We start from the raw sequence: 15,186 nt of genomic DNA, 5'->3' as shown, positions 1-15,186 counted from the left end.
ATGATAAGCTACAAAAAGTCTGCTTGCCCACTAGGTTCATACTTCCCTACACATGCATCCTGACGGATTACTCCAACATGTTTAAAATAGGGATAGGTCTTGCAAATCCCCAAATCAAAAGGTTTGCAAATCATCAGTCTTGCTGCTCTGCTGATAGATCTCATTTCTTGTCACAGCTGTTGCCTGTTTTAGTAGCTGGATTCCCAAGGAAACAAAGCTCATATGAGCACAAAGGCGGAGTGCTTGCAGCCTTTGTGTGTGGGTGTGCATGTGTGCCTGTCCTTCCTCCCCACCCTTAATAATTTTTTAATCTGTTGGTCAACTGGTCGATCTGATTTGACAGAGGGAAAGAGCCTCCAGGAGTGATTATAAACATCCTGAGTAAGGAAAAATTTTTGGGTGGAACTTGCACCTTACTAGAAATCAGATAAGCCCAGCTGTGAAATGCAAATGCTTCAGAGTGGAAAGTTAGCAGAGCCCAGCCTGTGGGAGTTCTGCAAGAGCACGGACACCAGCCCAGTATCAGGTCTTTTGCATTTAACAAATAAACAAAGACAGCTTTTGACAAACTTGAATATCAGGTGAATCTGTCAACAGGTCCAAGAGGACAGTAAATCACCTCACTAGATAGCAGAGGAGTAAAACTTTGACAGTGAGCTTTAAAGTCTGGAGGCAACCAAGGAGGAGTTGCTCAAACCTGGTATTTTCGACTGTTGAGAACACGTGACTGTCATGCAGTGTTCAAAATTATTCAGAAGTGTAACATAAAACCTCTCTCCAATTTCCTAATCTGAGAAAACAGATTTCAATCACACTTGAAAAACAGAGGACAAAGAGGATCCCGGCAGAACTTCCTCAGGCCTGATCTGCATATTGAGTTGTGCAACAGCTTGATTGCTGCCCTCCCAGCTGCACAGGAGATTTCTGCTTTCTATGGGGCAAAATCAGGACATGAAATGATTTGTGTCAGTGTTATCGCTGAACACATTCAGGCACAGCCTTTTGTTTTAGAAGATGTTCAAAACTGCTAACTGCTTTTGGAAACACAGACCCTTTTTTTTTTTTAACTGTGCTATTTCCCTGTTCTTGGCAGCTCTTTGGACAAAAAGCAGAGTTGTTTTGGTTATATCAATGTCACAGGAGAGTGGAAAGAGTGCCTGCTTTTGAATGCTTCCCAGCAGTGGAGAATTTTCAGCCAATTGTAGGGAGTGAAGGTCAGGTCTTCAGCTGATTATTGCTGGATTTAGTGACAATTTGCACGTGTACTGAGATACTCAACCTATTTGACTTCAATTGGATGCTGTTGTGAAAAAGAACTGGTTGGGATTTTTCTTCTGAAACAATCCACTTAAATGTGGCAATGTTAAACCACTTTGGTAACAGGTTAGTTGCAGTATTTTTCATTTTCTTCTAGCTGCTATTTAAACATTTTCCCTTCCCCTTACAGTTTTATGTTCTTTATGCCTGAAGTGAATGGCACCTGCACCTCCCCAAGTGTGAAGGTGGAATAGCAACATTTTGAAGGAGGAATTGGTAGGAGAAAGGAGTTGTGAGGATTTAGGGTAGAGCAAAACCCTAAATCCCAAAACCCAAACAAGCTAAAAACAAACCAACAAGGTTTTCTCAGAGACTTAAGGTCACACTGAGATGTTGTATATGAGTTGCACAGGACTGTGCTCCAGATCCTAAGACAAGTTGGTAACTCAGCTTTCACATGGGAAAGAAGCGTTTTTCAAGACTCAGGGCTGTTAGGACAGTGCTCAAGTGCATAGACCAGAGAGGATCTGTGCCTTTCTGAGTGGGGAAACCAACTGAAAACAACCACTGTAGGGAGTTGGAACTTCTCCATTCATTTTATCCCTGAAGTTTGCTGCTTTGAGCAATGACCTGCTTCAGCAACACTCCTACACAATGTCCTTCAGTGAGGCTTCTGGTCTTTCCCAGTACTATCAGCAGAGACCACCTCAACATGGCACTCAAGGGACCAGGCAAGGAATCATTCCTTTCCTGTAAAAGCCCGAGTTTAACACTGACTCAGCTGAACTCTGTGAAGGGCAGAGTGTGGTGGGTCCAGCTCAAGAACCATACTAGTGAGGCTGCTTCAACACCTACAGCTTCAAGTAATGGAGCTGCACAGAGGTAGGACCCAGGTGATATGTCAGACACATGAAATTACCATTTCTTTCTGCCCTCAATCATTTTGCTGTAGCTCTGCGGAAACGGTTTAAGATCCCTGGGATCCCTGGCAGAGCTCATGGTGTAGCTCTTCATGCCCCTGTATGGCTTGTATATCTTTAGAGACAAATGCTATCTTTGTGGTGCCCTCCCATGTTTAAATAACCAGCCTGGGAATGTTTTCTAAAGTTTCTGCTAAAGCAGAATAAGCACTATGGATAGTTAGAGCTGGAATTATCCCAGCGTATCCTTTTGGGTTTCATTTTATCTCATGACATGGCGCAGTACTCTTTGAGCAAGATTGTGAGGTTGCCTTGGAGATGGAGGGCTTAGCCACGGGGCAAGCTGTCACACCGAAACGTTCCCATTAGCCAGGGTAACTGTGAAAGCTTTCCACAAACAATTGAGTGAAGTGAAGTGACAAAAAGCTTATGAAACGGTCACAGGGGAATTGCATAAACTGGGGTCAGATGTTTAATTTGAGACTGTTCCATGACCGAGGAGTTTCGCAGCTGGTTGACGATAGGAAGGGGGAGGTCAGCTGGTCTCTAGCTGTTATAACAACAACCTGTTATGTTTCTCAGGCAACAGAGATGCCCACAGCAGTGGCAGGATGGATCAGAAGGATGATTTCCTAATTTCCTGGAATAAGGTTTGAAAGCTGTGAATATTTTAGTGCTGGTAGAATTTGAGATTTCAGGATGCAAGTGTTAATACACCATGGTGCATCCTTTGAGTGGATCAGCAGAAAGACTTTAGGAATGCACCATTGATTTAGCTGACTTGTAAACGAGTGAGTGGAAAAAAGGACAGAGAACCCACAGACTTGCTTCAACATCCATCTGGAAAAAAAAAAAAAAAAAAAAAAAGAGACCAAACTATGCATGGTCTTTACTCCTAATGTTTAGTTTATATCTTACAAGGGAAAACTGGAAAGTGAGCGGCTGTGAATAATGTACCCATAGGGAAAGTTTGTTTCTAAACATGAACAGTTAGTGCCTGGCTTATGTCTGGGTGGGTGTGCTGGCTATTTAATAAAGATTTCATTCTACTGAGGCAGCCACATAAAAGAACTGCTTTGGAGGAATTCAAGGTGAGAATATCTTTATTTTGCATCAACACCAAAACCCTTAATGCAGTAGAAGTGAAATGCAAAAATTAACCTTTCTCCTTCATCTCTCCCATGCCCCGCTCTGTCTGAAACCCTTGCAAAGTGTAACTGAAATGATATGATCCTTTGTATTTCTAGCTGCTCCGGAGTAGCTTGATAGTTAGATGCTGGGCTTTTCTGCCACAGCATGGAGGCAGGACAGAAAATGTAAGAGCTAAAGTTACAATGTGTTTCAGTTTTGGAAAAGATGCTGGTGGAGTAAGAGCTGCAAAGAAAACTTAAAACGTTTCCTTCAGCTTTGGGAGTCAGAAAAGTGAGGGAACCTGAGGGTATGGCTCTCATCAGAAAAGAAAAATCCAATTACATAACAGCAGAATTTGCTTGGGGTTTTTTTGTTTGTTTGTTTGTTTTTGGTATGCATGCCTAGGTCTCTCATCTGAACCAAATGAACATTCAAGAACCTCAAATGCTTTTCAGTTCCTACAGCCCTCAGGACTCCCTGCTGCCCCTGCACTGCAGTGCCAAATACATATTCTCCTTCACCCTCTTGGTCCTCTCCAGTGCTGCAGCTTGGAAGTAGTGGCTCTTGGCAAAGGAGGTAATCTGATTCATCTGCACTTAACTCCCTATGAGAAGGAATCTGAGAATGGCCTTTTGTGTCTACATCTGAGAGGGGCAATATATTATATTATATATGGAAAGCCCTTATTCACACCTATGTAAATCAGGAATAATTACCTTTAAATTGGGTGCCATTGAGATGACTATCAAGTCTTGAGAATTCCCAATGTACAGAATATTTTATGCTGCGGTTTAGGTAGGGCCAAAAAAACACAGCAAGGCTTAGGTAGTTAGAGAAATGCTTTCCTAACAATTCCCACCAAAAAGTTCTGTTAAAAAAGCAGTTAAAGTTGCTCCAGGGCAAAACACACCCACACAAGAAATGACAGGTTAGGGGAACCTTCCCTGCATAAGCTATTCTGCTCACCTTACATTAACCACTCCCAGTGACAGACTCCAAACCCCAACAAGAAGCTCCCCTTGTTCTGCAGGATAAAGAAGCAAACTAAACACCTCCTACATGCTCCAGTGCAAAACCCTCTGGCTTTTGGAACACTAGCATTAGCAGCTGGTGCATGTGGAGAGTCTACGGTGATTATAGGGGGAAATGGAGATTAAGTGCCCCCTGAGCATAGGCTCTGTTGGTACTGCTGGTCTCAGGGACCTCCTGTGACTTCATCAGACTGTTTTTTTCTGTGGTTGGCCACTCCACTTAGTAGACCCCTTCCACAATGCAGAGCTGAAGAGCCATCTGTTGCCTTTTATTACACTGGAGAATGAGCTATTTGATATACTTACACCAGAATAAATATTTTCCCTTGCTGAAAAAATAGCTACATCTGCACCAGGTATTTGTATGCAGCTTCTTCTAAGTGCTTCATTCCCAGTTGGGCCAGAAAACAATTTACATGAAAGCTGTTTTGTCACACAACATTATGGGGTGGAAGGATGACGATATGAAGTTGTAATTATAATTAAAGCTTTATTTTTTTAAACAGAACTTTATGATTGACATAGCAATTCTGACCAGAATCAAACATGATTTTTATAATCAGCATATCATAATTTTCTAGGTAGCTTAGCTCAAAATTTGTACCACAGGTTGGCTTACAGTTCCTAATCACCTGGATGTTCTGCAGAATGGGTCAAATCTTAATAGTTGGCTTGTGGTATCAATATAATAATCATAATATAGAATAAAAACATGAAACATTCAGAACCTGGGGGAAGCAGATGATGGTGAAACTATCCCTGACCACTGGGAGATCATGGGTTCTGCTGTCCAGTGGCAACTGTGGTCCAAGTCTCACTGTAGTCTCATAAGTGCTTGATTTTATAGACAGCGCTCTGTGTTCTGCCTCATCTCTCTGTTTTGTGATGGTGTCATCACAGCCTGAGTGCCTGGGACCTTCAAGGCTGGTAAGGAAGGGAGCCCAGGGCCCAGGAGACTTGAGGCTGATAGGGAACAGGGAGAAGAATTCTCTCTGGTGCATGGGATCTTCCAGACCTGATGAGGAAGGGAAAGGAGACTGATACATGACATGACCAGTTTGGTCACAGAGGCTGGCCATTTGCCTTTTGAACTGGCATTGGTTAAGCTACCCATATTATGAGGAGTCAAGAACAGGGGGTGCCAGTTACAGACTTGTATTGAAGAAGCCTTGCTTCAGAGTGTGTTGGTGGTTTTCCATCTACTTCCCTACATAGCTTTTTACCTTCCCACACCTAGTGGCTGCTTTCATCCAGGTTTCTTGTGCTCAAGTGGGTCACAGTGACCAGTACTGACAGGTTTCACCTGGTTCTTTAAATGCTAACACAGAGTTAATTCCGCCTTTTTATGCCCATGTATTCTGAAATGTTTTGGCATCAAACTAATAGGCTTTGTCTGTTGCCCCTGTGCCACAGGGGGCTTGTGAGTCTTCTCATACTCTGCAGAAAGGTAAATCTATTAGTCCAGGCACAGAAACCAGAATTTTTATGCTTGTTCTCAGGGGAGGGTTTTGACACAGCTGCATCAAAACAAAGAATTCAAGATGAGTAGAGGAAGAACACTTGTGTTACAGACCTTTGTCCATTCAAAATGAGCTGGAGAAGAGGTAGTAGTCTAACAATGCCATTTTGTGTCATGGGTGATGACCTTGAAGTCACTGAGGGCTGAAAACCTCCTCACAGAAACTTTCATATGTATGCCAAAGCTGTGATTTGGCCACAGGCTGTTACTTCTGCAGGTGTCTCCAAAATTCAGGCCCAGCTATTCCTGTGTGCTGTGCTGTATGATCAGCTTTGACCTGGAAAACTGAAATAGTGTTAAAACTGTGCTCATTACAGACTGAACATTTTATAGTTCTGTCACAGTGTGAAGGCCCCAGAGTGCAAATCAATAAAGGCTTTATATGCATTTATATTTTTAAAATCACCTTTAAAAAGTCAGCATGAAGTTTTTATTTTCTGTCCTCCAGGAAAATCCACCTATTCCAACAAACCCCAGAGAATCAATACTTGTTTAGAAAACTGTAATAACTGAAACATTAATCCTAATGACTTTTAAATGCCTCTATTAGTGGTTTCTAAGTTTATCACAAGCTATGTAAGGGTAATGAACAAATTAGGGTAAGCTTGGAGCACAGATCTTCTGAGGATACCTCTAGATGACATGCATATCTCTACTCACTGGTCCAAGAATATGATCTCAAAATGGGTGAAATACTTCTTTTGTTCCCATGACAAGAATACATCCCATATGGAAGTCATCAGTATCAATGCTAAGCTTCCCTGTAAGCTCTTTTGAGCCACTCTTATTAAATATACATTACACATACACCTGTACAAGCTGAAGTCTTGGAAGGACATGTCTATTCCCTAGAAATCAAAGTGCTTCAACGCGGATGCCTGCGGGGGGACAGTGATCATAAAGCAGCCAGAGAGCCAAAGGAATGCTGAGATTTCAGAGCCTGTGTGATTACCCACAGCTGTACAAACAGTACAGTGGAGAAAACAGACTGACCTTGGCCATGTTTTGAGAGTGCCTGATAACCAGGTCCTTCAACAAGCCCTGTTTCAACATGAAGAGGAAAGAAGAGACGGTGACCCTGAGGAACAGGAGGAAACCCAGTAATGACTAAAGCAGCAATATGGCAAGTCAGCAGCTTGAACATCTTCCAGGGACTGGTTTGGGACAAAACTGCTCCGTGATGACAGACATCTGCCTTATGTACCTGGCAGCATGAGGAGTGGATTAAACCAGATATAAGACAGCAATATCTCAAGTACAAGCAGACAGCGCACTTCAAAACATTAATTACTGTGCTTTGACCATCCCAGAAATATCCATGGCAGAGAAATTTTAGTTCATTTGCAAGAATTTTGAAATAGAATTTAAAAAGCAGAGAGTATTTCAGTGCATTTCTAAATCCACAGGGTTGTGGCTATCTTTTTTCAACTTATTAGTGCCTATATCCTACTGTATAGAGAGAACATTGAGGAGGCCCATACTAGCAAATAATTGTAGTGCTCATCTCACTGACCTCCCTTTCACCCTTGCAAACTGGTATTTTCTTTGCTGTTTCTTCACATGTCTGGGGAACACACCCTCCAACACTTGCAAAAACAAACACTATCACTGGGCTGGCCATCAGAGTCCCCTCTAACTCTTATCTTGGGCTGTGTCCCTCTAGGGTTGTTAAGTTACACGCTTAACCTCAAGGAATCTCCCTGTGGTGGACAAAACACAGTGGATCACCTAACTCATAGAGATGTTTGGCCCGTAAATGACAGAGGCTTGATTCAGGATCAAAGCTAAAAACTAACTTCTTCCAGAATATCGCACACCTCAGAGTAGGCTGTGAGGATGATCCTCAGAATGGTTGCAGGAAACAGTTTAACGTTTGAAGGAAACCTTAGCTTTGTTCGAGGTGGAGGACTAAGCATTACACAATACTTGTTTTTCTCACCTTTTGAATTTTGCCCTTGTAACAAGCAAATCTGTATGCATCCCTGTTCACTGCCATCCAGCATCTTGGTAAGCAGAAAATAAAAAAAATAACATAAAACCAAACACCTCGAAACACAACAAGGGCAGTGAGAAGATGTAGGATCAGAAGGTGAAGGTCACTGTTCTGTCACTTAGTCATTCATGGAGAACCCCCTCCTAGCACAGGCAGTATGAAAGTGTTTCCCTGTTAAGGCTTCATCCATAGCTGCTGCCAGCTTGGCAGGGAAAGCAACTCTCTGATGAAAACAAATTCCCGTGTTCCCATGACATTGAGTTGCTCCTGCAACACTGCAGCTGTCAAAAAACTTGAGTGACTCCAAGGAGAAACTGCATTTACCCTGGCTGTTTTGCTCTCCCTTTTCAAACACTAATTTTATATTCTACAGTCAGCCAAGCAACTCTTTACAAATTTTACAACCCATTCTCCCAAGAGCCTGAGGGCACAAAGCATTCACACAGTGCACAACCTGAGAACTAAAGCATAAAATGTATGAAAACACATAAAGCCTGTATGGACGGTCCTGAATAAAGTCAGTGAATCTGCCTACACCTTTATGAGCAAGCGCTCACCTGACTAATAAGAGTTAAAACCAGACCACGTTAAAAGTTGATGAAAGCACAAGTAGATACAGCATATTAAATCCACAGTATGCCACACAGTAATCCTGCATCTGATTTACAAGAAAGTGTATAAAGCATGTCCTCACCAGATTATCCACCAGCTGCATATCAAGAGCTTTAGAACAAATTTAGAGAATGAATAACTACAAATTGTATGTAATGAGTAGCTGGGAAACAGGATAAGATGCAAGATGAGTCTTTTAAAACTACATCACGCCAAACTAAGCAATTACCTTTCTTAGATGTGATTAACTCAATCCCTCTCTAGGCAGAGGTAACATAGTCTGTCTCAACTATTGGACTTCAGCAAAGCATTTGATTCAGTGCCACAACTTTGGTGATTAAAAGGCAAACTGGAGAAGATGAAGATTAGTCAGCAAACTGTAAAGCAGTGAGGAACTGCCTTAAGGGAAGAATACAAGTTGCGTTGGACAGGTGCTGTGTTGGGATGAGGGGGTTCCACAAGTACCAGTCTTAGGACTTTCAGTGTTTTTACTGACAGTTCAGATATTTAAAAAAAAAAAAACACCAAAAAAACAGGGGGGTTGTGAAACATTACTGATCTGTGATGAAATCTGTCAACAGTAGACAGCTGGAGAGTGTTGCTGGTACTCAAAAAATTATGGATATCACAGGCAGAAATCTCTCAGAGATTAAATTATACAAATAGAGTCAAATGGTGTAGTAAAAATTTTTCTAATAGCATTGTGGAGAAGACACTAGAGAAACTTCATCTGGAATATTGTATAATATTCCAGTTAGATCTATTTTCAGAAAGCTCTCAAACTGGAACAGGTGCTGTGAAGACATATCCAGGAACATTACAGGGAATAAACAGCCTATTCTGTAAGACACTGGAAGAACTTCAGAAAAGCAAAGGATGAGAGAGCTTATGATTTCTCACTATAAACAGTGTGGGGGGGGTCAACTTGAAGGACAATCTGACTCAAAAATATTTGACTGCAAGCTGGTCATCAGCAGACCAAGTCTTGAAATGAGACCAACCTTCCTAGTTACCAGAAGCATGACCAAAAAGGCTACCCACAGAGGAAGACAGCAGCAAATGTTGCTGCTTTTCGATATGAGATCTCTTTAGTTTCTAAGGAACCTCTACTGCATGGCTGCCTGCAGTGACCCAGGCCAGTACTCCAAGAAATCAAACTCTGTTCCTGCTCCTGTCCTCACAGCAGTTGCTGGTGGTGTCCCAGGAAGGTGTTCCTCAACTCTGGTCTTACACAAGCAGGCATTTCACTGGTTGCACAGACTTGAGAGGCAAATCTTTGAACCTCTGTCTCCCAGCCCTCAGGGAAGGTCACTCCCTCTTCTTACAGTGGCATTCAAAATACAAAATCCTCTTCTATTTCTCTAGCTGCCAGTTTTCCAGAAGCATTCTTCATTTTTATCTTCGGCAGCAGTTGAACAGCTCATTTCTCCAGCCCAGGTGCTTCCTCCAACACGGCGACAGGAAACAAGCAGGCTCTGAGGCAGGCAGGTTACTGAGCCCCTGTGTGGTGCTTCTGCCCCTGCCTAGCCCTGAAGCTTGTCCTGCTCTTGGAAGGGCAGCACAAGTGACTGTGGGGATCTGCCTGAGCCAGCACCTGCTCTGTCCAAAACACACACACTACTGCAGTTGAAAGAGAGGGGCACACAGGATCCTGGGGAGAGAAGGAAGGGGAGGCACACAGCTGCTGTTGATCATCCATGTTATGGCTACAGATCCATAGGGCCTTTCCCCATAGGGGGAAAGAAATGTGTATTTTGAAAGGTTTAACGTTATCTTTTCTGGACTCAACTACTTTAAAAACAGCATGTTAACTATGGCGGACAGTCAGGTGCTACAGAACAACACAGAAGTGCTCTTTCATATTTTTGGACTTTGAAACCTCCTTCTTGGAAGAAGGGGCAGAGAGTGAGGGTCAGGCAATAGGACTGTAAGCTCTGTCAATTGTACCAACTCATCTAGGGCATGTTAGATCCCCCAAAGCCATTATCATCTCTGGGGGACTGGCTTTCTGTGTGATCACACTTTCACCACCTGCTCTGACATTCAGCTGCACCTGCCCCTCCTTCCCAACCCTGAGGCTGACCACTAGGAAAATGCCCTTTGTCACTTTGTCATTGCTGGCCATGCCAGGTTTGCTAAACCACCCACCTTTTTTATTCAGCATTTTACTGGCCTTGTAAGAACTGGAACTTTTCCAAATAGTGCTTGAAGCCACCCGACGTCTGCTCTCCATCCTTGCTGGCAGGGGCTTTCTGCAGCCAGATGAAGTAGTGGGTACCTGTAGGGTGTCCCCTGCACCCCAGGAAAGCAGGGTCTGCTGGGAAGGTTAACACTGACTTTTCCTTTGCACATGATAGCATGAAGAAGGTGCACAGAACTTGCTCATAGTTGCAGCTCATGTGAATGTCAGCTCTACTGGAACCCAGGAGTCCCCTGGGCTTTGAGAAGGGGATCTTGCCAGTTTTCACAGAAAGCATTAACAGGGAACACACTGTAAGCAAGCTTGTGGAAGGCAGAGAATATGAGACAGAGCTGTTTTAAATTTCTGTTACTACAGTACAATCCTGGCCTGGGCCCAAGGCTTCTCAAAACTGCCCAGTACCTACTCTAATGGTGATGGCATTCAGAAGTAAACCTGTTCCTATGCAAATGGGACAGACAAATGTCACAATAAGTAGTTCAGCTGTCTATCTTTAGAGCAGAGCTTCCACACATAGACAGAAAAGTAGCTATTTCGCCCACTCCTTTGTATGTTGGCCCTGATGTCCCAGTCTGACTGACCTTTCACTAGTGTGAAACCTCTGAGGGCTATTTTCATCTTACTGTAAATCAGCAGAGCTTCAGGGTTGGCATCACAGGAGGTTCTTACCTCATGGGGACTGTCCCAGCACAACCTTCCTCTGGAGCACACCTCTCGGCAGGACATAACAGGATCTGCTGTACATGCTGACTACTGCTGGCTGTGGCTGTCCCCCCGCTAGAGGAATCCTGAGCCAATTATTTAGCATTTCTCTCTTCCCTTCCTTAAGAGAGGTCCCAAACAAGTACCAGTATCTTCCCTTCAGGCAGTACTTCTGCCACCCTGCTACCTCGCTGCAGCCAGTGAGGAGGTGAGCAGTGCAGTTCTCTGTGTCTTCTGTAGTCATGAAAGGGGAAGGTGCCCGCAGAAAGCAATTTATCCCTCCTTAAAATCCTCCATGTCTCTCTCTGAGGAAGTGCCCAGGTCAACTTTGCTCCTGACATTGGTGCTTCATTTAGACACCTAAAATGAGGTGTGGACAAATCCACACCCTTCTGCTTCTCGCATGATGTTTCACAAGCAGAAGTGTTGTAATTCTCCTGCTTGCTGCTCTCAGCCGCTAATGTTAGATAGGATATTAGATTAAGTACATCCACCCACATTCTGGCAGAGCCCTTTCCCCCAAGTGACATAAATGATAATTTTCATCTTGCTTCACTAGATAGTCAACATTGTGTAGTGCAAAGCATGCATATTTTCATATTTGGCTGTGATCAATAACACAGGTCCTATCTCTGGTAACAACCCAAAACACTGAGGGTTGGATCCTCTGCGGTGGTTGTCAAAATGGCAGTGTTTTGTAATCAATAGCCTGAGAGTCTTTCTCAGGAAGATTTGCATTGCAGCAAAGCAAGAGTAGTCCAAGCCAAGCTGATGAAAGAGACAGTTAATCCCAAAGAGCCAAGTCCCTGGTATGTGCCCTGCTCTGGGAAGGCATCACTCAGCTACGTGCATATAGCTGGGTATATCTGGTGTAGCTGAAGCTGGCAATTAGCCAGAGGTCGGGGCTTGGTTGGTGGTTGGGGTTTTTTTGCCTTTTCTTTCTTTTTTTTTTTTTTTTAAGTAAGAAAAACATCCACAGTTGTTCCACAGGAAAAGAACAAGTAATCTACCCACATGGAATATATGCAGTTGTCCTTGTTTCCTCCTTGCTAACTTTCACCTTCTGCTAGTGTAATTTGAGTGACAAGATTTTTCCAAACATCAAAGTAGGATAAACTGCAGTTGTGTGCAACAGATGAAGGAGAATAACTGGTAGGCTTTTAACAAATCAGGAATATGTGCACAGGGCAGATACTGAAATGCACAAACTTTGCATTGTTTTCCAAAAACAACCAAAGGCAGAGCCGCATAGGTGGAGTCCTACAGCTGTAGGGTGTCTGTGCTTCACTTCCCACTCTCCCCTTCCCCTCGAGGCAACTACTGCTGAGCTGTGACAGCTGAACTGCATGTGAAGCAACTCTTAAACCACTTGAAGTTTTCAATCTGACGCGTTAAAGCAAACTCCCCTTACCCAAGCAGGGGAGTGAAAGGAAGCCCAAGGCATGATTCTTAAGGGAGGTAAAACACCCCAAGTGACACCACATCCCCTGGTGCCTGAGGAGGGCCATTTGCACATACGAATGGTTAGGAAAGCCCAGGACACAGTGGTTTGCACCTGCTTTGCCCAGATGCACGTGCCTACACCCTGCCCAGTGCAGAGAGGGACACGCGCTGAGTCACATTCAGTGCAAAGTCAGGTCTGAGCCGACCGCATGTGAACACCTTCTAGAAGGCAGCCTGTAAAACAGGCTTTCCTCACCACTGATCCTATGGCGCTACACACACGCTGGCAATCAAGCACCATCTCTAAAAAGCATCCCAAACATAAGCAGAAACAGCAATGACAGACAAAGCTAGAACCACATGAAGCTGCATATGCAGGCCATATCACCTATAGTGTCTGAGCATCAATTGGCTGCATGCAAAACTGCTGACTGGCGAGTGCAAGGGCCTGAATTCAATGAGTTTTAGGATGAGGTCCAGTCACTGACTTTCTGCACTTTCCTAGACTGCTGCAATATAAAATTAAACAGGTCTGTGTTGATTATAAGTGAAGGTACCAAAACATGTCAACGTCTTGCGTGGTGCTTGGTAGAGCAGACCCAGGGAATATTGCACTTCAGGGCACCTCGTTGGGTTTGACTGGCCAAAACCGTTTCTCTTGGCTCCCCAGCTGAACTGGCAAAGTTGACTTTTGCCACTCCAGGATAAAAGACCAGGACTGGGACTGGCTCTTACCACTCAAGAGAACATAGAAATGGTCAGGCTGTTACAGGGAGCTGACAGAAGAACTTGGAGAGCTGAGTATGCTGTCATAACACCGTCACAGGAGGCAGAAATAGCAGAGGTGGGAGCAGGGCAGTACTTTGTATCCTCCCATTCCAGCTTCCCAAGCTCTGCTCTAAAATACCTAGGAAAGCCACCACCATTCCAGCTGCTCACTTTGCCACCAGTGACAGCCAACTTAAGTGAGCAATCCTCATGTCTTGCTGCCTCAAAGCCCAGAAACAGCTTCATTTCTCCTGGCAGAGGCAAGATGGTGCTTTTATTTCTCTGTCAGGCTTAGAAAAGCCATACCATAATAGAGCAGATAGGAGAGCCCAGATAAAGGAGAAGAGGCGCAGGCTGAGTATGGGGCCAGGCGCCCAAGCCGTCCATTTGCAGGTAACCCAGCACGCCCAGTGCAAGGCACCTGGGCACTGGGTGGAAACTAAAATGTGGGGCTGAGAAATCATGTAGCTGAGAGGAATTTACATGGCTGTGCCCTACATGCTGAAAGCTCCCCCTGCTTATGTGCTGGGAGGGACAGAGTTCCTCCTGCCTGGCGCAGAGCTGCCTCAGCCCTGGGCTGCGTGCTGCCCAGCTTGCACCTTGGCCCCACTTGGATTCACACACACCACACAATGCCTTCACAGAGATATATTTATCAAGCTAAAAAAAGTTCTGGTTAGCTGTTGTGTTGGCTGTGAGGCTGAGTTGCAATATCTAGGAGGGGAAAAGAGGCCACCTGGAGCTGTAAAAATCTCACAAGCTGACAAAATAAGGAGGGCAGCATGCTGGTGGGAGGTTGGATAGTTACTGGAGTGGAAGAATTCCAATACAGAAATGATTCATCTTCACAGCACGGTCCCTCCCCCCACTATAAAAAAAATGTCCTTTTACATATTTCCTGGAATATGTGATTGTACTAGAAGAGTATTTTATGCTCCTGTTATGAAAGAGAATCTAGTCCAGTGGGAGAAAGTCATTATTGGAACAACTTTCAGTGAAATCAAGAGTAGTAACTGGACTGACTTCAGTGTAACAAGTCCTTGGGATATTGGTAGCTGCTGCAGTCATGTTTTTGTAGGCAGTCTGGATCTACAAGTTTTCCTAGTATAATAATTGCAGTAAGAACTGTGAGATTTTGTAACCAAACTCGTTTATGCTGGCAAAATCCCTTCTCTGGATGATAGAGAGGTGACTTACACCACTTAATTTCTTCCAGTTTTTACTTGGAAGTTGCTGTTCTATTATGTCTTTATGCTGTCTGCACAACAGGTGTGAATGATTACTTCTGCATTGTTGTAACAGTACCCTTTTCTAGCATAGACAAACAATGTCTAAACTATTTTATTTTTATAATGCAAATATTGGGATATGTTTGGGAAAGAAAGAAACTACTATCTTAAAACAAAATAGATTGATGACCTATAATAGTCTGCAAGATAAATTCTGTGTGACAGTAAGAGAACAGAATTTACCAAAATAATATAGATTGTTTTCTTGCATTATTTTTATCGCAGTTGGGATATTTATTTCCTAAGCAATCTCTATAAACATCTGCATGAACTTATAGCCTGTGTATGTCTATTTTCATTTCTAGGATCCAAGTTAATCTT

Source organism: Serinus canaria, chromosome 3 (genome assembly GCF_022539315.1).
Source record: "Serinus canaria isolate serCan28SL12 chromosome 3, serCan2020, whole genome shotgun sequence".
Lineage (NCBI taxonomy): Eukaryota > Metazoa > Chordata > Aves > Passeriformes > Fringillidae > Serinus > Serinus canaria.
Note: the sequence above shows the minus strand (reverse complement) of the source record.